At 42.5% G+C, this 23,009-nt stretch overlaps 1 protein-coding gene and 1 long non-coding RNA gene across 2 annotated transcripts in view; one reads left to right on the top strand and one right to left on the bottom strand.

Annotated features, from left to right (window-relative positions):
• Positions 1–23,009, bottom strand: part of SAMD12 (sterile alpha motif domain containing 12) — a 395,367-nt gene that overhangs the window by 194,575 nt on the left and 177,783 nt on the right. The window lies entirely within an intron of this gene.
• LOC138088606 (uncharacterized) lies at positions 4,013–12,184 on the top strand. Its single transcript, XR_011145725.1, has 4 exons — positions 4,013–4,133; positions 7,093–7,198; positions 7,995–8,185; positions 11,154–12,184. It is a non-coding gene; the product is annotated as an uncharacterized lncRNA (long non-coding RNA).

Here is a 23,009-nt window from a genome sequence, read left to right as displayed (position 1 = left end):
CCCTTCTCTGACGCAGGGATCGAACCTGTATCTCCCACATTGAAGACAGATTCTTTACTGTCTGAGCCATCAGGGAAGCCTGTGATTTACTTTAGGGCCCATTTAAATAATCCTGGAAAAAGCTCTTCCTGGGAAGACCCTTAATATAATCCCATCTACAAAGGGCCCCTTTCCCTGCTGCTGCTGCGAAGTCGCTTCAGTTGTGTCTGACTCAGTGCGACCCCATAGACGGCAGCCCACCAGGCTCCCCCATCCCTGGGATTCTCCAGGCAAGAACACTGGAGTGGGTTGCCATTTTCTTCTCCAATGCATGTAAGTGAAAAGTGAAAGTGAAGTCGCTCAGTCGTGTCTGACTCTTAGTGACCCATGGACTGCAGCCCACCAGGCTCCTCCGTCCATGGGATTTTCCAGGCAAGAGTATTGGAGTGGGGTGCCACTACCTTCCCCAGTCCCTTTCCCTAATAAGGTAACATTCATAGATTCCAGGGCTTAGGACCTGTGTCTCTGAATGACCATTATTCAGTCCGTTTTAAGTTGGAAGGAATCTCTGAGAGTTCTGAGTGTGGCAAAGGGTTCATTGTGCTTCCCATGAGGAAATGAGGCTCAGAGAAAGCACTTGACTAAAACCACACAGGAAGTGGGAGGAGACTTGTGTCTAGACATGTGTCTGGACTGGTGTCTAGATTAGGTGACCCCTATCTTCTGTCCAGAGGACTATAGCAGAAGCCCTGGCACAGCTTTCAAAGATCACTGACTGCATGTTGCAAGGCCTGATGGGAATTTCAGGGTAAGCAGGAGCGGGCCGAGGATGCGGCTTCAGCTCCGACCCTATTGGAAAGTCTTGATGCACCTACAAGTGAGCAGGGGATGCCACTTTTCCTGCAGAATGAATGACGGGGCCTCTTTTCTTGCAGAAATAGAGGTCACGGAACAGCTCGCCAAACAAACAGCCATTTGCGCATGGGGCTAGCTCCAAATCTGATGCTGGTAAAAGTGACACGTAAGGTGGATGCCCCTGGATCTACCCCAGTCCTGGATGGGCCAAAGTAACAGAGTGACGGGGGCCGGGCAGACCGCCAGGGACCACAGCCTGAACCCATGTTTCTGCAGTCTCACCATGGCTCCAAAGTCACAATTTCTGGAATAACGATATGATACAAGGAGAGAAGCATAAACACAAAAGTGTGGGATTATGAGCTAAATGGTGCAGATAAAGGCTCCGGAAAGCACATGTGAGTCTTAATCGCCTCAGCTCTACAACAGGGCTAAAAATGACCCTATTTCAGGAGGTGACTGTGAGGATCAAATGACAAATACCAGCACGTGCCCTTTGCCAACTGGACCCACCATGACGATGCCATGTGGGTACTACCTGGGCACCATGGTTCTCTGGCTGCCTGAGGATGCTTTCCCCTGGTTCCTTCCACTCCCCGTCACAATAATAGCAACATTAAACACTGTTCCAAGGGCTTTACATGGATTACCTCATTTTCAACAACTCTCTGAAGATACTATTATTATCCATAATCAATTAAAAGCTACTAAACATAGCTAAAGGTCACATGTTTACTAAGCTGCAGATCTAGGAGACAAAAATATGTAGAGGCCGTTCTCTTTAACTACCTCCGTAAACTGCCACCCAGGAGCTCTTTACATAGCCTGACACTTCTGCCAATTTTCAGGCAGGAAAGGCAAGGGTCAGGAAGTGATTACTGCGCCTGAGGACTTAGAGGCAAGCAGTGGGAACACGGGGATAACTTCACGGTGCTCTAGGCTGAGCTCACCCTTCCGCTCACCTTGCAGTGGAGAATGACGGGAACGAGGGGTCTTTGAGCGGAGATGTGAAACAGCTTCATCCCTTCTTCCTCATAGGTCTATGTCTGTACCAGGGATTGAACACATCTCATCTTTTGCTTTTGGTGGGGAGGGCTGTTCCTCCCTACCTGGTCGGGCTTTTTGTCCGCATGCCAAGTCCCTTCTGTTGTGTCTGACTCTTTGTGACCCTATGGACAGTAGCCTGCCAGGGCTCCTCTGTCCATGGGATTCTCCAGGTAAGAATACTGGAGTGGGTTCCTATGCCTTCCTCCAGGGGATATTTCTGAGCCAGGGATCGAACCTGCATCTCTTCTGTCCGCTGCCTTGGCAGACAGGTTCTTTACCACTAGTGCCTCCTGGGAAGCCCTGGGAGGGCTTTCACTAAGTTAAAAAGTCCCTGCAGGACTTTTCAAGTACTGTGTCATTTTCTTATGTTTACCTTTTATTTTGTGATCCCTTCCCACCTCCCATCATGGAAGATAGTTTAAATCACCTAGCTAGAGCCTGGCTCGATGGAGGCAGTGACCCAGACAGGGCCAATAACATTTACTAGTATGATTATGATTTCTAAAGAGGGATGGTCTCTGTCTTAGATTATATCCCAAGGGGCAAAATAAGCTTAGACTTGCTGTCAGCGGCTGTCTCTACCACCATATGGAGAGAATATGCTGGAGAGTTAAGCCAACAGAGAGAGAAGAGCTGAGAAGAAGAAAGGGAGGTGGTGAGAGCAGAGAATGAGAGGGAGGTAGATAAGATAACATTATTTGATTTCCTGAATACAGCCCTGCCTGAAGTCAGATATTCCTGGGTTTCTCCTTGATAAAAGTCAATATCGAGGGGGAGAGGGTGGGGAGCAAGCTGACCTCATGTACCGCAGGTACTCAGGAGAATCTTGACTTTCAGAGCTTATCTGCAATTTTCGGTTGAGCTGCGTCCTGGCCGGCTTATCACCATTTCAAGAAAGTTCCATCAGGAGGTAGGTGAGGAAGAATAATCAGAACCTATGGTAACTTATTTTCAAAAAGTTAATTATTGGCAAATTTTGGTATTTTAATTATGATACCTTACAAATTATGTGGAATATACCTTAAGATCAACTGCATACGTCTGTATGTTAGAGGCACCTGGGTTCACCTCCTTATCCAATTACACCAGAGGTTACGGACTCAAATGTTGTCAGGATAACATAACTGTGTGAAGAGGAACCCTCTATGGGACAACTGGGACTAGGTGGATGACAGTGGAGGTCAGTCTGGCTTTTTTCCTCCTAAAATGTGCAATTCTGATACATTTTTGTTATGCTAGAATACAGGCTGAGTGTTGTTACTTCTATTTTTAAGCTAGGAATGGAAAATCCAGAAGTTTTATGAAAACTCCTAATTTAAAATTTGCCCCACCTCATATTATAATCCAAACAAAGCATGCAGATGGGTCATATCTGACACATAAATTGCCACTTTCAATAGCTAACTTTTATCCTTTGTTCCCTCACATAGTGTTGAAAAAGATTCTTGAGGGTCCCTTAGACAGCAAGGAGATCAAACCAGTCAATCCTAAAAGAAATCAACCCTGAAATTCACTGGAAGGACCGATGCTATAGCCAAAGCTCCGAAACTTTGGCCACCTGATGCAAAGAGCTGACTCCTTGGAAAAGACCCTGATTCTGGGAAAGATCGAAGGCAGGAGAGGAAGGAGACGACAGAGGATGAGATGGTTGGATGGCATCACTGACTCAACGGACATGATTTTGAGCAAACTCCAGGAGATGGTGAAGGACAGGAAGCCAGGCGTGTTGCAGTTCATGGGGTCGCAAAGAGTCGGGCATGAGAGAGCAAGTGAACAAGAGCAACAGTCCCCACATCCCACCCACTGGCAGTGGAAAGGGATTCGGGCAGCCTTGCCTTCAGGATTTCGACTGAGTCCAGGGTCTGAGATTCCATTCTGTGGGACCTGTTCTAGATTATCAGCTAATGAGACCAAGGGTGGCTGACAACTAGTCTGAACTGGCTCTTTGTATTTTTATAACCTAATGGGTAGTGCAAACCTATCTTCTCAGGTAACCGCTAACCCAGGTCCTGATCAGTACCAGAGTGAACAGGACTCTGAGGTCAGCCAACTCATTGCCTCACTTCCTGGCAAGCAGGGGCACAAAACCTTCCAAGACCAGTAAGTCCCCTCTCATTTCTACCTGAGAACACAGCCCACTGCCGAGCCCAGTCACTTACTTGGCTACATTCAGAATGATTAACAGTAAATTAAAGACCGCTTCCCTGTGTTGAGGAAGAGAAGGGTTATTGGACATTTGCACTATGGTCACTGTAAGTAATTTACCATACCGACGGGGATAAGATAAAAGTCTTAGATAAAAAATACTTTTCTCTTTTAATTTTTTAAAATTTATTTGTTTATTTTTACTGAAGTACAATTGATTTACAGCCTTGTTGTCAGTTTCTGCTATATAGCAAAGTGACTTAGTTATATATATTCTTTTCCATTGTGGTTTAATCCCAGGATAAGATGACTGTTTTAGATAACCTAGGTTTTTGGTTGAATAGATTCAGGTGCCGATGATGTTTAAAGGAGGAAATGAAAATAATGCTAATACCCAGCCAAAATATTAATATAAAGGTAAGAAATTATAGTGCTTTTCAAACAGAGGGAAAATGTGGCCTGTGCACTATTTTTCGGCTCTCTAACAAGGCATAGACAGCTTCCAAACAGTAAATTAAAGGTTAAATCCTTGTATGTTGCTGGCAGGACACACAGTTACCAAATCCTCTCCAAAAATTAATTTAAGAAAACCTTAAACATTTTGTTTGGGGATTCTGTTTTACACCCTGGGAAGACTCAGTAATTACTTCCCTTATATCTCAGAGCAGATTTTTCAAGCGAGGAAGTATAGTATCAACTTATCCAAGACTATGGTTGAAGATTTATGATATCATAAATCGCCTGCAAGGTTTTTTCTGCTTTGGCTAGGTAGACCAGACCTGTTGGTGCATTTGCTTTTATTTGTCAGTGTTTGTATGCATTGCTTTGGGGATTCTCAGGTAATCGAATGTCACTAGGTGAGCAACCCACTGTGCATTAGGCATCTTTCAAAATTAATTACCAGGAAGCAAGTGAGATATTGACAGTCTCCCCTCCCCTGTGGTATTCCACTCATGGCCATAAATCTGACATGTACAGAGCCTGAAGAGGTGGGTGCTAGGCTTGCAGGTCTCTCTGCACAGGTTCATCCCAACCAGTGACCCAATGCCAAAGGAATGTTAAAAAAAGTTTCAAAGCTTTTTTTTTTTTTTTACATCTATTTGGCTGCACCAGGCATTAGTTGCAGCATGCGGGATCTAGTTCCCTGCTGCTGCTGCTGCTACTAAGTCGCTTCAGTCATGTCTGACTCTGTGCGACCCCAGAGATGGCAGCCCACCAGGCTCCCCCGTCCCTGGGATTCTCCAGGCAAGAACACTGGAGTGGGTTGCCATTTTCTTCTCCAATGCCTGAAAGTGAAAAGTGAAAGTGAAGTGGCTCAGTCGTGTCCAACTCCAAGCGATCCCATGGACTGCAGCCCACCAGGCTCCTCCGTCCATGGGATTTTCCAGGCAAGAGTACTGGAGTGGGGTGCCATTGCCTTCTCCAAGGGATCAAACCTGGGCGCTCCACATTGGAAGTGCGGAGTCTTGACTGGACTGCCACAAGTCCTAACACAAAGCAACTATGTGATAAAAACCTATAGCAAGAACCATGAATCTACTAGGAAAGCTTTGGTGAAAAAGAAAGAGGTCTTGGGTCTGGAATTGAAAGTCAGGGTTGGCTTGACCAGTTACTTGCTCCATGGTTACTATTGTGATGACTCACCTTTCTAGGCCTCAGTCTCTTCACTTGTAAATCTGGGGATGAAATGATACCCTCTGCCCCATGCTGTGCTGATTAAGCACTCAGTGAAGTCAGTAGAATAGAGACTGTCATTGCCATTTCTAGGAAACAGACCAAAAGAAATGTAAGATCCTATAGGGAATGGTGTAGTTCACTCCAAAACTATGATGGAAGCACCTGAAAGAATGACTTCCTGATGGTGACACTGGGAATCCTTTCTCAGGATGTTGGGGTAAAAAGGAAAAGAAAATTTGACTTAGTACATCCCAAATTTCAAAAGTCATTAATATGACAAGCAAGTACAGTGGATCTTATTTGCTTGACCTTATCTATTTGGGAGCTATCGACATTTGGGGCTCAGCATTTCCAGCGGCTCAGTGGTAAAGAATCTGGCTGCAGCTCAGGAGACGTGGGTTTGATTCCTGGGTTGGGAAGATTCCCTGGAGGAGGAAATGGCAACTCAGTCCAGTGTTCTTGCCTGGGAAATCCCATGGACAGAAGAGCCTGGCGGAATACAGTCCATGGAGCTGCAAACAGTTGGACACAACTGAGCAACCAAACAACATCAACAACAAATTCCCTGTTGTGGGGAGGTCCCATGCACTGTATGAAGTTTAGCCTAGAGGCCAGCAGCACCTATTCCCACTTGTGGTGGTCAAAAGTGTCTTCAGATTTTTGACAAATGTCTGCTGGAGGGCAAAACTGTCCTTGGTTGAGAACCACTAATGTAGATGTTCACTTTCAACTAATTGATTCTCAGAATGCTTATCCAAAAGACAAACTCATCGTCAGCTTTGGAGGTTCCACAGGACTTGGGCAGATAAGGAGGCAAACTAACACAAAACATACTTTTGAGAAAGCACCTACTATGTGCCAGGCACATTCCCATCCATCGCCCCATGGAGTCCATAAGTCACACTGGGAAGCCTTCTTTTCTCCATTTTAAGGATGCAGAAACAAGCTCATGGAGAGATTAAATGCCAAAGCATACAGCTAGAAGAACAAGGATTCTGGTTCAGTTCTACCAGGAAAAATTTCCATGCATTGGGGCTTGATGGCCCTCAAAGCCCCTAACCGCAACATTTCAAGTGAGGTTTAACTGAGACAATAACAAAAGTGAAATCAGATTCCTCTGTTTGATAAGTGATGAAAATTTGAGGAAAGCAAGACTATAAAAATTGACTGATACTGTTTGGCATTGCTTCAATGTTGAAGAGACAATAAAAAATGCACATGTACATAGTGTTCCTTTCTGTCCTCCAAGAGGGAGTAAAAGTAAGGTCATCAAGCTTAAAGTCCAAAATTTGATGTCAACAAATTATACCATTAAAAGTTATACTGGAATAAGATAAGCAGCACAATCAGATTCTCTGTAACGTTTCTTGTATTTCTGTCTCCCTACAGGTTCTGTTTCCTCATGTCTTCCCTCCCCCCATCCCCTTCTTGACTGTTGGGCTTTGAGGGTTGGCTAAAGTCTTAACCTCTCCCAGACTCCCCTGAGAATCTACAGGTAAAACATCCGGTGATGTTACAGAGATGGCTTTTCCCCTACTTAAAGCACGGGTACATCTTGTCACTTTTCCATTGCTAACATTCGGAATAGTGTTTAATAAACTAGTGATACAGTATTTGGAGAGAGTCAAAATGAACTTTGTCATTGGAAACTCAAGTTGGAGGGCATGGCAGACTCTAAGGCCACCAGTCCCATGTTGCAATTTCCTGTATATTTGAATTGGCTGCTTCACCATGTCTACAGTGCCAGCAATTGCAGGCTTGCAACAGCCCCCGGTAGTCCAGGCGAGTGTTGGTGCTAAGGATTGCGGAACTTGAAACATGGATGGATGGATGATAGCTTTACTTTCTTCCTTCTCTCATCCGCAGGATTACAAAGCTGAACAGGAGGAAGGTGGAAAGAAAAGAGTGAGAAGAGAAGGGAGAGGGCTTGTGTTAGGATGAGTGAGATCACTCCTGAAGACTGGCAGCACAGGGGAAGGGGGAGCTGGATGACTCAGACAGCAGGGACCAATGGCTTTATGACGGTCAAGGGCATGTCTGTGGAGTCAGATGCTTGGGTGCAAAACAGATCTCCACCAATTACATGCCATGCTACCTTAAGCAAGTTACTTAATCTGACTTAAGACTTCATTTACCCACCTTCCTAATGGGTGGGATAACAGCACCTCAGTTATAGGAATATTTATGAAGATTAAATGAGATGATATACAGAAAGCACTGTGCCTGGTACATAATAATCTTTCTTTTTTTAAAAGAAATATTTTTATTTATTTGACTGTGCTGGATCTCAGTTGCAGCACTCAGGATCTTCTGCCGCATGTGGGATCTAGTTTCCTGACCAGGGATTGAACCTGGGCCCCCTGCATTGGGAGTGCAGAAGCTTAGCCACTGGATCACTGGGGAAGTCCCCCAATGAGCTTTCAATGCAAATTAGCCATGGATGATGATGACAACCAGTCCTAAGACTAAGGATTTGCTATAGGTGAGTCTCTGATGAGCAATGTGGCCCCTCTGCACAGGTGAAATGTACCATACAACCAACTTACACAGTACAGCCAATTATTACATCAACACCTGCTCTGTACACTCCTTCACTCACTGTTACTCTCAGCCACTTGAGCTTGATGGCTCAAGTCACTTAGCTGTCCTTATTTTCCTTTCTTATAATTCCATTATTACAGGATGTGTACCTCATATATTTAATCTCAAATTGAGTCCCCTTTAAAGAACTTTAAGTTGTAATGAGACATTTCAAGAATTATTTGGAAAGAAAGCAAAGCAATGCCCACTTGGGTTTTATACAATAGCCTCAAATGAGGGCCAGTGTTTTGGGACCAAAATGTCACATACAAGGCATCTGATCTCAAAAAGTTTCAAATCATTGTTGTAGGAAACACTTTGCTTACTGTGCTTACTGAAGGAAAAAGTGAGATTCTTTGGTAAAATTTTTTGTTCTGACTTATATTTGGCAATAAAATACTTTATTTAAACCTTAGTTAACTCATTCTTCTAGCAATAAGGGAATGACTTAGTTTAACGTTGTATTTTCATTTCTGGCGGGGAGGAAAGCAACCTGAACTTGAGTAGAAAGCTTGGGTTAGAATCTCTGCACTTCTACCCACTAGTCCTATGAACTGGAGCTTACTTAAGGTGACTATGCCACAGTTTCCTCATCTGTAAAATGGGAATATTGACTTTTGCAGCTTTGAGCTTTCTAGGTGCATGTTAAATTAGGTAGGAAATTCAGGTGGTGCCAGTGGTAAAGAATCCACTTGCCAATGCAAGAGACACAGTTTCGATAGCTAGGTCGGGAAGATCCCCTGGAGGAGGGCATGGCAACCCACTCCAGTATTCTTGCCTGGAGAATCCCGTGGACAGAGGAGCCTGGCGGGCTACAGTCCCTCGGGTCTCACAGCGTCGGGCATGACTGAGTGTACACGCGCTGCACTCACTGCACAGTACTGGACTCAGTATACTTCTTCATTATTAAAACAGAGATTTCATAAAGGAATGCTTTGTTTCAACCATTACACTTACTATATTATAGTATTATCATGCATTTGTTCACATGCCTGTCTTCACTTCCAAATTCTGCACTCTTTATAAAGAGAATGTGAGTTTCATTTAACTGAGCAGCTCCAGTGCTCAGCACTTGATAGGTGTTCAGTAAAGTTTTGATGGATTAATGGCCCTGTAAGAAAAGGAAAAGAGATGGTATCATCCCCATTTTTGAAGGTTAGAAGAAAGAAAAAACGAGGCCCAGAAAAGTGAAGAGACCTGCCCAAAGTCACATGCCTAATACTAGCAGAGCAGAGATTAGAGCCAAAACATCTGATTCAAATTCACACTGTGTCTAGATAGGTCATGCCTTCAGCTAATAAACAATAATCTAACACAGCCACGAGGCTGGATGCTGGGCACAAGTGGTGAAAACAGTGGTTTCTGTACTCACAGAGCTGAAATTTAGTGAGGGAGGAACACTAAGATCTGAAGGATGAGAAAGACTGGTGAAGAGTACAGAGAAAGAGGTTGAAGGCAGAAGAAAAAATATATGCAAATATTCTCCACAGATTATTACTTTCAGTAAAGGCAAGAAGGCCAGAGAGTGGAGGTGGCCTTGTGACGAGGGTGGAGACCAATGGCTTGAGATGAGGACAGACAAAGTTAAGATCGTTCTTGGTCTTGGAGGCAAAAGAAGGATCCCATTACTTATTCCAAGTGTGATAGGAAGTCAAAATACAGTTTTAAGCAGGGCAGTGACAAGATGCAATTTGTATTTAAAAACTCACTCTTTGGCCATAAAAAAATGTCCCAGTTGAAGGTCAAGGTGACATCTGGAGGTAGAGAAGCTAGTTGGGAGACTAGAGCTTTAGTTGAGTCCATAGATGATGGTGGCTTCTACTAGAAGGTGATTATGGAGATGCAAAGCGAGGAGATGTTTGGAATGTAGAATCCAAAGGATTTGGTGATGGATTAGGTATTTGAGGCAAGAGAGAAACAGATGCCAAGGATCATCTCGGGTTTCTGGATTGGTCAATAAAATAAATAAATTGGTTAATAAAATAAAAGAAAGGGTAATTACTGACATGGCGAATACTGAGTTTAGAAGTCAGAAGAGAGAAATTAATACTTCTGGTTAGGATGTGGAATAAATCTGAACTGCCTATGCCTATGAGATATTTACCAGTAAAGTGGGTGTGGAAGTGTACAAGCTGGAGCTGCAAAGAGCAGTCAGGTCTGGAGTTTAGCTTGGGAGCCAAGATCATAGAGATGACATATAAACCCATCATCAAAGAGAAAGGGAGATTAACAGAGGAGAGGCGCTAAGGCTGATCCTTTGAGGACCTCTAGCATTAAGTGGGTAGATCAGTAAAACAGGCCAACAGGGACACACTACTAAATGAGTGCTTAGAGACAGGGAAAAAAAATCTGGGAGAAAGAGATATCAGAAGGAATGTGGTTTAAGAAATAGACAAGGCCATTTGTGATGGACACTGAGGAGCCCAACCAGGTGTAGTAACTGCATATTTTGTAATGGAAGGTTCTTAAGACATGGAATCCCTCACATACAGAATGTATGGAAGGGTAGAGTCCAACACACCAGGTCATTCAACCACTGAGCTCCTCGCCTAGGTAAGGTATCTTTTGTTTGACCCAACAGATAAAGGTGAAGGAGTTACATGGAAATGGGTCAGTGAACCTCTGACATAGTCATTATTACCAATAATAAAAACATCACCAATAAAATTAAGCGGACAATTATGGGCTGGGTATAAATGTGAATAGTTTCTCATTCTTTAATTTATTCTTTGGGTCAGTCCTCTGGATAGGTTTAATTGCTACCCCTATTTTAAAAATGAGGAAAACTGGGCTTGAGAATTTTAGTGACATAACCACATGGAGGGCAAGAGACAGCAGAATGTTGAATGATTATTTTTCCAATTCCACAGGTCATCATCACTGCCCATTTTGCTGCCTGGTTTGTCTCTTTATTTGGACGAAGCTTTGGAACAGGAAGAGAATCTCTTTTAAAAAATATTTGAATTTCTAGACCTCATTAGAGTATACTTGCTACATAGCAGGGCATCATTAGTGGTTGATGGAAGGGTGGGAGAAAAGGAAAGAATAGAGGAAGAAAAAGAAGAGAAAAGCCGAGACCAGATAACTTATGTTATCTGACAATGGAAAAACAATTCCAAATCAATTTCTGACAATGATCGGTTCTAATGGATGGGAGACTCCGTGCCGTGTCACTTAGACACTGAAGAACTCCCCAGGTGGGAGTGACTGTTGCTTGAAGCCCTTCTGGGTGATGTCCTGGGCCGAAGAGAGTCACGCTGCCCAAGGTCATGACCCTGTTTCTGAGAGCAGCCCAGAGGCGGCGACTGGTGGGTGGGTGGGAAGAAGAAGGCATAGGCGTAAAGGTCCAGCCCCCAGGTACCCTGGCCCTGGTCTGGATTAATTCCAAAGGTCAATCCCCACTCCAGAGCTGGTTGAGGTCTTGTGATGACTGAATTGCAGCCTGAATCCTGCATCTTTCGCTTTCCTAGCAGGTGGGAAGTAGGACACCACCCAATAAACTCCCAACACTCAGCTCTCCTTCTCTAAGACTGCTTTCTGGGGAAGCCCCAAGCTCTGACACAGACTCACTAGGCAAAGTGGTGCCTGATAGAGTCTCTGACAAAACAAACGTGACATGTTGCCTGAGTTTAAACCAGCCCAGGTGGCTTCACTGCCCCAGCCAGGATGCCTTGAGGCCACCCATCTCCATGGTAAGTAAGTGGATGTGCAGGGGATCAAAAGGAACAGTGGCCTCTGCAATACATAATTAGTAAGATAAATCTGCTGCTAAAAATTGTATGTGTACATTATCTATTGATTTTATAAGTGTCTCTTTTTCCATAAAACACTGTGGGCACTATGTAATAATAGCACACTCTGTATTTGATCACTATGTAAATCCTAAGTACATATGCATATATGCATATACATACATATATTTTCATACACACATAAATATCTATGTATAATCTATCTGTTATGTGCTTGATGTGAATTATTTCATTCGAGTCTTACATACAAGCATAATTACTTCTCTCATTTTTCAGATGAGAAAATTTAGCCCAGAGATGTTAAAGATTATGACAAAGACCTCCTAGCAAGAAGAATTGATGTTTTGGGTCAAATCTGGCACTATAAGACTTCAAAAAAACTAATTAATTAAACTGGCTGAGCTGGGTTTTAGTTGCTATAGTTTCTTGAGTTGCAGCAGGTGGGATCTAGTTCCCTGACCAGGGATCAAACCTGGTCCTTCTTCATGGGAGTGAGGACTCTTAGCCGCTGGACCACCAGGGAAGCGTCAAGCCCTATGCTTTTAGTCCCTATACCACACTGAACATTGATTTGGGCAAATTTATTGTAAAAAGCTGTGACTTTAACGAGAGAAAAACAAGAATAGACAGAGACTCAAGGATCCCTCATTTTACAAATTTAGATGTTGTATACCGGGTTTCCTTAAATCACGAGACACCAGGATACACAAGTCAAATTCACAAACAATAAAGCCACGGGGGAAATGTATCATTGTCCTTTGCCTCTAGTGGAAGCTACATCTTCTCAGCAACTTAAGTGAGCTTGCTTTTCACAAGTGAAATGTTTCCCTTTGTATGCAGACTAATGGAGCATTGCAGAATACAGGCTTTCAGCTACAAAAATCTGTAAATCAACACACACACTCCACCACGTTGTGGCCGTGAGAACCCACACCCTCAAAAGCCAGGAGACAGCTTCTGTCAAAGGAAGAGCTGAATACTGATCAGCCCATAAACACAGAACTGAGACTGAAGAAACATCTTATACCTGACAAATCCACTGCTATCATAACATCAACAGCTTGGAGTCAACAAAAACTATATTGGTTAAATTAAGTCTTCTACATAAAGATGTCAAATGTTACAACCTCACTATTACAGTGAAGAATAGCTCCAAAATGTGTCTAAACTGATGAATTAGATGATTCTATCCTTAGATAGGGCTTTATAGAATCGACAGTCCTAAAACCATATATCTCTACTCTAGCATCAAATTTCTATTGGTTTGGGCTATATCTTCCTTGCCATGTCATCCTAATGCTAGCCATTTGGACCATTTTCACATCTTGCTTCTAACATAAAGAACACAAATGTCTGCAGTGACTATTCCTAGATTTCTCCCTTAATCATACGGTGCTAACAAATCTGGACACAGTTGAAAGTTGAATCTGTAACAGTTCTTTCAGATTTTTTTTTTTTTGGATAGTAAAACAATAGTCTTCCAGGCTTCCTTTATTTAGAGTCCTGTATATTTTTTGGATCAGATTATTACAGCTGTAGGCTCTCTTTAAATTACCTAAATGTTAAAAAATCATAAGGACACAGAAGTCAGCCCTGATGAGAATTCACCTTTTAAATGAACTAAGCCATGAGATTCATTGATAGGATCATACCCCCACACACACCTTTTGGGGACACTGGGAATGCTCAAATAGCCACTTAATGTGCCTTCAGATTTAACCTTGAGATTTGATTTTCAGAATGTCTTTTCATCACTTACAAATGTAGCCACATGATTTTTCAATCCAGCTTGTAAGATGAAAGTAAGACTTTCTTAAGCATGATTTACATTTCCTGTATTTATTCCTTATAAATTATATGTTAAGCCCAATATTCTGATTTATGAAGCTCCATATCCTTGTCTTTTCAGAAGAAAAAAGGCACATGTGTCCACGATTAGATTCTAAACAATCCAGTGGCTTTAATTGTGAAAAACCTATGCAACACAGGGAAGTTTGAGGAGAAGAAAATCATATGCCTACAAAAAGAAATAATTCAGTATTACAAAGTCATTGAAATTAAGAAATGGAAGAGGCTTGTCAAATCAAAGCTTGCAATTGACACCCAGATTTAATATGTCAGGGATATTGGGTCACCAGAGGTGCCTCCAATCTTTTGATAAAGTGGAGAAACTGAGAAAGAACATTTAAAGAGCAGGGCCCTTAATCAAAGGCAAGTCCTTATAGATCAAAATATCAGAGAGAAATATGTAAGATGCAGAGGAGAGGCAAATGGAGAAATGACACTGAAACATCAAGCAGATAACACTTTATTTGAAAGTTTTCTAGATAGAGATGTGAGTTCTGTGTGGTTTCTGTGCTGACGGTGTCCAGGGGTTGGTTCATAAGGGAACTGTTAAAGCCAGAAGAGCCAGAGGGGTCAAAGGATGAAGGATATTATTGTGTGTAAAACCCCAACCTTTCATCTATGGAATGTAACCTAATCCTTAGAAATCTCCCGTTCTGTTTTCCTTCTAGTAAAGAGCAATGGCTCACAGTAAACATTCTTCTGAATATATGTGCATTGGGGAGAGAGGAGATTTGAAAGTAGGTGTCCTGGGCTGACAAAGCATAAACAATAAGGAGCAGATGCTAGCATTTACCCAAATAATCAGAGCAGAATTATCTAAAAATTATCTAAAAAATTTAAGCATCTTTAGATTTTACCATATGACCATTGAAAAGACCCATTTTTTGTAAGGCCTGGTCTTGTCTGTCTTTTACTGTTGTCCTCTGCTTAAAAAACAAACAAACAAACAAAAACTTGATAGTAGGAACTAGTTGCTACAAGTCAGTTAAAAAGAAGAAGCCTGCAAGAAAACAGGGAAATGGGGTAAAAAGAACTCACTGGTGAGCAATCTCTAAAATTTATCAGAATCCCTGTTGAGAGTCCGCCCACACACCCTGCACTCAGAATTGGGTACACAGCCTCTTTCCTGATGTATTGCATCTCTCCACACATTGGAGAGACGAGACCAGCATCTGCCATGTAGGAAACACCGCATCTCCGCGCCAGCCTGCCAACTCCTGTAACACAACTCTAGAGTTCAAAAGGATTTGTTCATTTCAACCGGTCTGCTGTTGCAACAAGGCAAATGAAAACAAGGGGAAAGAGACAAAATAGGTCCTAACCTGCTGAGCAAATCGGGCTCTCAACTCTTAGTAACAACGGGGAACAAAGTCTGGTGCACATTCAGGCTACATATACACATGCTCTTACGTGTATGTGTGCAGTAATGAGGTGTGGTTTCTTTGTTTTCTAATTAAGATGTGTATAGCAGAATGGTTAAGTGTAGTTGTTTCCACTCATATAGACATATCAAGACATCAAGTCAAGTACCTTAACTATGCATAACTTTTATTTGCCAATTATAACTGAATAAACATGGAGGGAAAAAGAGTAGGAGTTCTGGAGTCAGATCGCCTGGGTTTAAATTCTAGTTGTTTCACTTATCTGCTTGATCAATTTGAACATTTTAAGTCCTTTTATCCTCAGTTTCTACATGTGTTTTTTAAAAAGGATAATAATCGTTACTTAATAAAGTTGTCTTTGGACAGAATGATGCTAAAGCTGAAACTCCAGTATTTGGCCACCTCATGCGAAGAGTTGACTCATTGGAAAAGACTCTGATGCTGGGAGGGATTGGGGGCAGGAGGAGAAGGGGACGACAGAGGATGAGATGGCTGGATGGCATCACCAACTCGATGGATATAAGTTTGAATGACCTCCGGGAGTTGATGATGGACAAAGAGGCCTGGCGTGCTGCGATTCATGGGGTCGCAAAGAGTCAGACATGACTGAGCGACTGAACTGAACTGAACAGCTCTCCTAAGATGGCTAAAATTGAAAGCACTGACAACTACAAGTGTTGACAAGGATGTGGAAAAACCTGAATTATCATGAAACGCTTGTCAAAGTGTAAAGTAGAATGATCACTTTTGAAAACTTTGGAATATCTATTCAGGCTCAAAGACCCAGGAATTCCATTTCTTGGTATGGAAATGAGCGATTCTTTCTATCAAAATACATGTACAAGAATATTCTTAGAAACTTTATTCAAAATAGCCCCAAATTGGAAATTATCCAATGTCCCTAAGCAATGAAACAGAGAAATTAGGACATATTCATACAATTAAATAAAATGCTTGGCGGCTCAGCAGGAAAGAATCCACCTGCAATGCAGAAGTGGCAGGTGAGGTTTGATCCCTAGGTTGGGAAGATCCCCTGGAGAGGTAAATGGCAACCTGCTTCGGTATTCTTACCTGGAGAATCCCATGGACAGAGGAGACTGGTGGGCTACAGTCCACAGGATTGCAAGAGTTGGAGATGACTGAGTGACTGAGCATACACAGCAGTGAACAACAGATTACAGTTACACTCAGCAACACGGAAGAACCGCACAGAGAAAATATTAAGTGAAAAAAGCCAGACACAAAGAATTTTAAGAATTAATAAATCTAATATATGACGGTAGAGGCCAGAACAATGGTTCACTCTGAAGATAGCTAGGAGGCAGCAGAGGGACACTGCTGGGATGACAGAAACAATCTAAGATGAGTGAGGTTTATGGGAGTATATATGCATCTATGTAAAAATGTATTGAGCTGTACATTTAAGATTTGTGTGCTGACTATATGTAAGTTACACCAGAAAAACAGCAAGAAAGAAAGAGAAAGAGAGAAAAGAAAGAGTAGCAGGTGGGAGGTAGGGAGAAAAAGATAAACCACTTTGCCTCAGAATTAGAAAATCTGGAAAACAATTCTGAAAGCCCTTTGGTCTTTGTCACTAATGACTTCACAGATTTTATTACATTCTTTCTCAGCCAGCATGTTCCAGACGATAAAGAAAGCTAGATGGAGTAAATATTTCCTGTTAATAAATATTAACAATCGATGGAAATCACATGTGCAAAAAGATAAGTCCTGCTGGCTTCTTTTTGGTCTTGGCTATATGGTCAGTCATAAAAAATGTTTTCCATGGGTAAATACTACAAGGTTCAGTGATTTCAGGAGGCTGGAGAATGTTGGTTTAACTAGGTTATATAAAGCTGGATTAAACCAGATTTAAGTATTTCCCTCTGACGAGAAAAGAGTCTTAAAGAAGAAAAATATACAAGGCCTTCCGTGAAATGCCTGGCTCCAATATTTCTTACAAGGCAATTAGGTTAAAATAAACACTGTGCATTCCTCAAGGAAAATAAATCACAAAATGATAAAATAAACTCAGAGGGGAAAATGTTGAAGGAAGAAGAGGGAGGTCAGCCCTGTATTTTTCCATTCATTACACTAGGAAGGACAATGTATGAACAAAAAGCACAACTGTATTTTTAAAATTCTCTAATTTTTAAAATAATCAACTAGGAATTTCCTCCCTGCCTCACTGACAAATGCCACTGGAGGGACAGGCAGTGAGGTGGGTCTGAGTGATTGCTGGCAAGACTTTTCTATTGCTGCCTCCAGATTATTACTCTCATTTCAGTTCAGTTGCTCAGTCATGTCCGACTCTTTGTGACCCCATGCATGGACTGCAGCATGCCAGGCTTCCCTGTCCATCACCAACTCCCAGAGCTTGCTCAAACTCATGTTCACTGAGCCACCCAAACATCTCATCCTCTGCCGTTCCCTTCTCCTCCTGCCCTCAATCTTTCCCAGCATCAGGGTCTTTTCCAATGAGTCAATTCTTTGCATCATGTGGTCAAAGTATTGGAGTTTCAGCTTCAGCAGCAGTCCTTTGAATGAATATAAAGGACTAATTTCCTTTAGGATTGAACAGTTTGATCTCCTTGCAGTCCAAGGGACTCTCAAGAGTCTTCTCCAACACCACAGGTTCAAAAGCATCAGTTCTTCTGTGATCAGCCTTCTTTATGGTCCAACTCTCACATCCATAGATGAGTACTGGAAAAACCATAACTTTGACTAGATGGACCTCTGTTGGCAAACAATGTCTCTGCTTTTTAATACGCTGTCTAGGTTGGTCATAGCTTTTCTTCCAAAAGAAACAAAAAGGAACAAGCGTCTTTTAATTTCATCGCTGCAGTCACCACCTGCAGTGATTTTGGAGCCCCCACACCCCAAAAGTCTCTCACTGTTTCCATTCTTATTCCTTCAATTTACCATGAAGTGATGGTACCGGATGCCATGATCTTAGTTTTTTGAATGTTGAGTTTTAAGCCAGCTTTTTCACTCTCCTCTTTCACTTTCATCAAGAAGCTCTTTAGTTCTTCACTGATTATTACCCCACTCTCATAAAAGATCCTTTTCCTTTGGTGTTTACACCCTCCTCCAATTTCTTCTTTACTTCTCTTGTCGTCATTCATCTTCTCAATCATCCACATCCCTTGAGGAACATGGCACATGGATTTCAGACTAATTTTTCCATCAAATCCTACTCTCTACCATATAACCGAATCTACTACCTACTATTATCCTACTTCAGACACTCACCATTAGAGCCACTCTCTGGACTTTGGTATCACTGTGAATTATTCATGCTCTTCAAGTTCAACCTTCATCACCAACCTCCTCTCTGCCCAGCTGTCCTCTCCCTCTGGCTATTCTATCCTTCAGCTTTGCTGCTGCTGCTGCTAAGTTGCTTCAGCTGTGTCTGACTCTGTGCAACCCCATAGATAGCTGCCACCAGGCTTCCCCGTCCCTGGGATTCTCCAGGCAAGAGTAATGGAGTGGGTTGCCATTGTCTTCTCCGATCCTTCAGCCTTATGCACATTCAAAAGCCTTCTACTCCTTTCCCCACGTCTATAAATTCCTATGTGAGTTCACTTTCTTATTCCAGTTCTATAGTCAGTTGCATACAGACTCTATTGACAATATCCTCAAATTCATCATAGACCAACTAAGCATCCCTCAAAGACCACACAAACCATCTGTCTTATTAACCTACACATTACTTTAGAGAAGTTGCACCAGTGTGGCAGAGAAGGCAATGGCAACCCACTCCAGTACTCTTGCCTGGAAAATCCCATGGACAGAGGAGCCAGGTAGGCTGCAGTCCATGGGGTCGCTAAGAGTCGGACATGACTGAGTGACTTCACTTTCACTTTTCACTTTCATGCATTGGAGAAGGAAAAGGCAACCCACTCCAGTGCTCTTGCCTGGAGAATCCCAGGGACGGGCAAGCCCGGTGGGCTGCCATCTATGGGGTCGCACAGAGTCAGACAAGACTGAAGCGACTTAGCAGCAGCAGCAGCACCAGTGTGGACCACAGCCACCACAAGCCAAGTCATGGTTTCCATCCTCACCTGGATCCTCAGACCTGCTCAAGAGTCGTGTGAATATATACCACTTCTATTCCAAGTTTGTCAGTATCCTAAACTTCCCTATCAACCACTACCTACCATCACTGTTAGAAGGGCTCTGCTTTGTAGAAATATCTGGGGGTTGACAGAAGAGAACTCTTCCAGTTTTTCTACTCTAAAATCAACCAACAGACTCTGCTTTGGGTTGGAGGTAGACAGGACAGTCAGATTTTCACCTTCCACCTTCCTAAAAAAGGATTCTTGAAGAATCGCAGTCATCAACTGTCTTTTTTTTTTTTCCAGCTTAATAGGCTGCTTTGTAGCAACTCTATTTTATAAAGTAGTATTCTTATTGGATTTTCTGTGCTTACTGCTTTTAGTTTGGAAAGCCTCATTATTTGCTGACTTAAAAGAAAGTCCACTTACTTAATCATCAAGAATTCTTTTATTTCAAGCAAAGATCAAAAGGCCATAGTGGCTCAAAGCAACACAGGTAAAGCCCGTGAGTAAGAATTTAAAAAATTTAAATTTAATCCCAGCATGGTTACTGATGTTCTAGGTGGCATTAAGTGAGAAATTTCAACTCAGTATGCTTTCATTCTCAAAAAGAACAAAAAAGATATTAACATTGCCAACTTAGCTCAGTTAATTGTTCAAGAGAATTAAATGATTTATGAAGCTACTATGAAACATAAAACCCAAGACACCAAGAAGTTACAAATGGGAAGGGTGCAGAAAGGAGGAAAAATTGTTAATCTCCACTGATACAGAGTGTTAATTTTTCAAATCAGTCTCCACTGGGTATGCACTTTATAGGAAAATACGTTCCAATCTTCCATAATGTTTTGACTACATCACTGAGGTAATGAGCTGTTGGAAAAAACAGAGATTTCTGCAATTTACTTTCTGTCGCAGATACAGCAATTTCATGTTCTTTCAACTTTGTGTCCATCCCTACTTTGTGACAGACTTTTTATTAATGCACCTTCTGTTCACTGAATGTCCTCTGATAGAGTGAACTGCTTTCACTACAGTATGTAGTACCCTAGGGGGTGTGCCAGGTGACTCACTAGGGTGTGGGGGCTTCTCAGGTGGCTCAATGATAAAGAACCCACCTGCCAAGCAGGTGGGCTCAATTCATGGGCTGGGGAGATCCTCTGGAGAAGGAAATGGCAACCCACTCCAGTGCTGTTGCTGAAAATCCCATGGACAGAGGAGCCTAGTGGGCTACAGTTCATGGGGTTACAAAGAGTCAGATATGACTTAGTGACTAAACAACAACAACAAATAAAAAGACTACATATTCATAATTTTTTAACCTAAAAATAAGGCTCCATTATTTGGAAGGTTATGGTGTATTTAAAGTACTTACAGCAGAAAAGTGGGAATTCCATAGGCTTGGAGAGGTAGCAGCATTTTCCACTCCACTGGATCCTGATCAGGGTACTATGACATACTATTTTAACTCGTGACTTACACAAAATAGACAAGGATGTTAAACGAATCTTGAAATGGTGACGCTGACACTTTTACTTCAATGAAAATCATTTACTAGCTTCACTATGAGATAAAAGCAACAGTAATATGCTATTCTAGGAACAGGTGAAGGTTTCAGCTACACCTGATTTAGATAAGATGTTGAACCTTGTGCCTAAGGTTGATATCAGAATGGGATGGGTCTTCGGATGGGTGGGGCTCATGAGTGCCTGCATGTGGGCTAAGTCACTTCAGTTGCGTCCAACTTCTTGGACTTTTTTTCGACCTTATGAACCGTAGCCTTCCAGGCTCATCTGTCTATGGCATTCTCCAAGTAAGAATACTGGAGTTGGTTGCCATGCCCTCCTCCTGACCTAGGGGCTGAACCCACATCTCTCATGTCTCTTGCATTGGCAGGTGGGTTCTTTACCCCTAGTGCCACCTGGGAAGCCCAGGACTTATGAATCAAAGTGAAAGTCGCTCAGTCGTGTCCAACTCTTTGCAACCCCATGGCCTATACAGTCCTTGGAATTCTCCAGGCCAGAATACTGGAGTGGGTAGCCTTTCCCTTCTCTAGAGGATCTTCCCAACCCAGGGATCAAACCTAGGTCTCCCATATTGTGGGCAGATTCTTTACCGGCTGAGCCACAAGGGCTTATGAGAGTTGAGTATAATTCACACATGGGAAAAATGTAGATAATTTGTTGTTTGTGGAATAACCATGGTGGTTTCCAAACATGTCTGCAAATTCTTTCATATTCTTCCCATAAAGTCTGTGTCCCCACTCCTGGAATCTGGGAGGTGCTGTGTCTGCTCTGACCTACTGAGCTCAGCAGAGCTTACTGTGTGGTCAGAAAAGGCCATGTGGATCCTGCCCTAGCTCTTTTGGGAGGCTGACTGTGGGAAAAGCTTGCACCATGAAAGGATTTTGAGTCTCTCTCAGACCTCATCAAGCTGGAACAAAGTACAATTAAAAGTCCAGCTGAGCCCAGACTTCTAGCCAAGACATCAGGCATATGAGCAAAGCTGCCCTGGATCATCCAGAACAGTCTATCTACCAGATGAATACCACTGACATCATGATGATCAGAAGACTAGGTCAGCTAAGCTCTCCCTGAATTCTTAATCCATAGAACCTGTGAAGTCTAATAAATTGTGTTTAAGCGACTAAGTTCTGGAATATTTCATTGAGCAACAATAGATAACTGCAACAGTTCGCTGTGTATATCTATGATACACTGCATAGTGGGGTGGGAAGGGGTGGCCCTGTGACTTTTTTTGGTCAAGGGAATGCTAGCAACTGTTTCGCAAGCAGAATGGATAGCATTTGTAAGATTGGGGTTCTCTTCTCTTGCACCTCCATCACTGCCATGAGAAGATGTGCCCAGGCCAGCCTGCTGGCAGGTGAGAGGCATGGCAGCAGGGCAGAGGCTCCATTTGTCCCTGTCATCCTGGTTAAGTCTGTTCCACACAAACCAACAGCCAACTGGCTCACAGACAAGTGGATGAGCCCAGCCAAGCCCGGAAGGACCACTCATCAAATCTACCCTAAATCACTAGGCTGTGAACTAGTGAGCTCAATAAATATTTGTCGTAACCCACCCCTTGAGAGGGTGCGTGTGTATTATGTACCTTTAATAGCAATACAGAATCAATACAACAAGGATTTTTATTTCAAGGCACTTTCCTAATAAAAACCACTGTTTCTAAGCATTCAGTTTTGTGCACTGTCCCCTAAAACACTTGGCATATTCAAACTACTATTTTTTTCTGATGATGCTCTTTCTCCCTTTTCTGGCTCTCCTAATCCTACATATTCTTAACAGTCTAGCTTAAATTCTGGAACTCTAGAATCAATTTAGTCCACTCCAGCCCACCGCAGCTTCACCTCTGGATTCCTAGAGAATTCACCTTTTGTACCATCTTCTTGACAGTTAACTGTATATTGCTTCGTGATGTACTTAACTCACAGGTAGGGAGACTGAAACTCAAAAGTACTTTAGGATCTCTGAGGGTGGCATCTGGTGTCCTACTGCTTCTCACCCTTCTTCCCAGCCCTCCAGCACATAATCTCGTTTCATGCATGCAATAGGTGTTAAATGAATACAGGAAGAGAGAAAAGAATGTGCCATAGCTTTTGAAAGGGTCTTAGACAGCTAGAAACAGTGTAATGCATATTTTATAACATTGCTTAGAGTCATTTTTTA

The sequence above is a fragment of the Capricornis sumatraensis genome, chromosome 11, assembly GCF_032405125.1.
Source record: "Capricornis sumatraensis isolate serow.1 chromosome 11, serow.2, whole genome shotgun sequence".
Classification (NCBI taxonomy): domain Eukaryota; kingdom Metazoa; phylum Chordata; class Mammalia; order Artiodactyla; family Bovidae; genus Capricornis; species Capricornis sumatraensis.
Note: the sequence above shows the minus strand (reverse complement) of the source record. Positions and strands in the feature narration are given on the sequence as shown.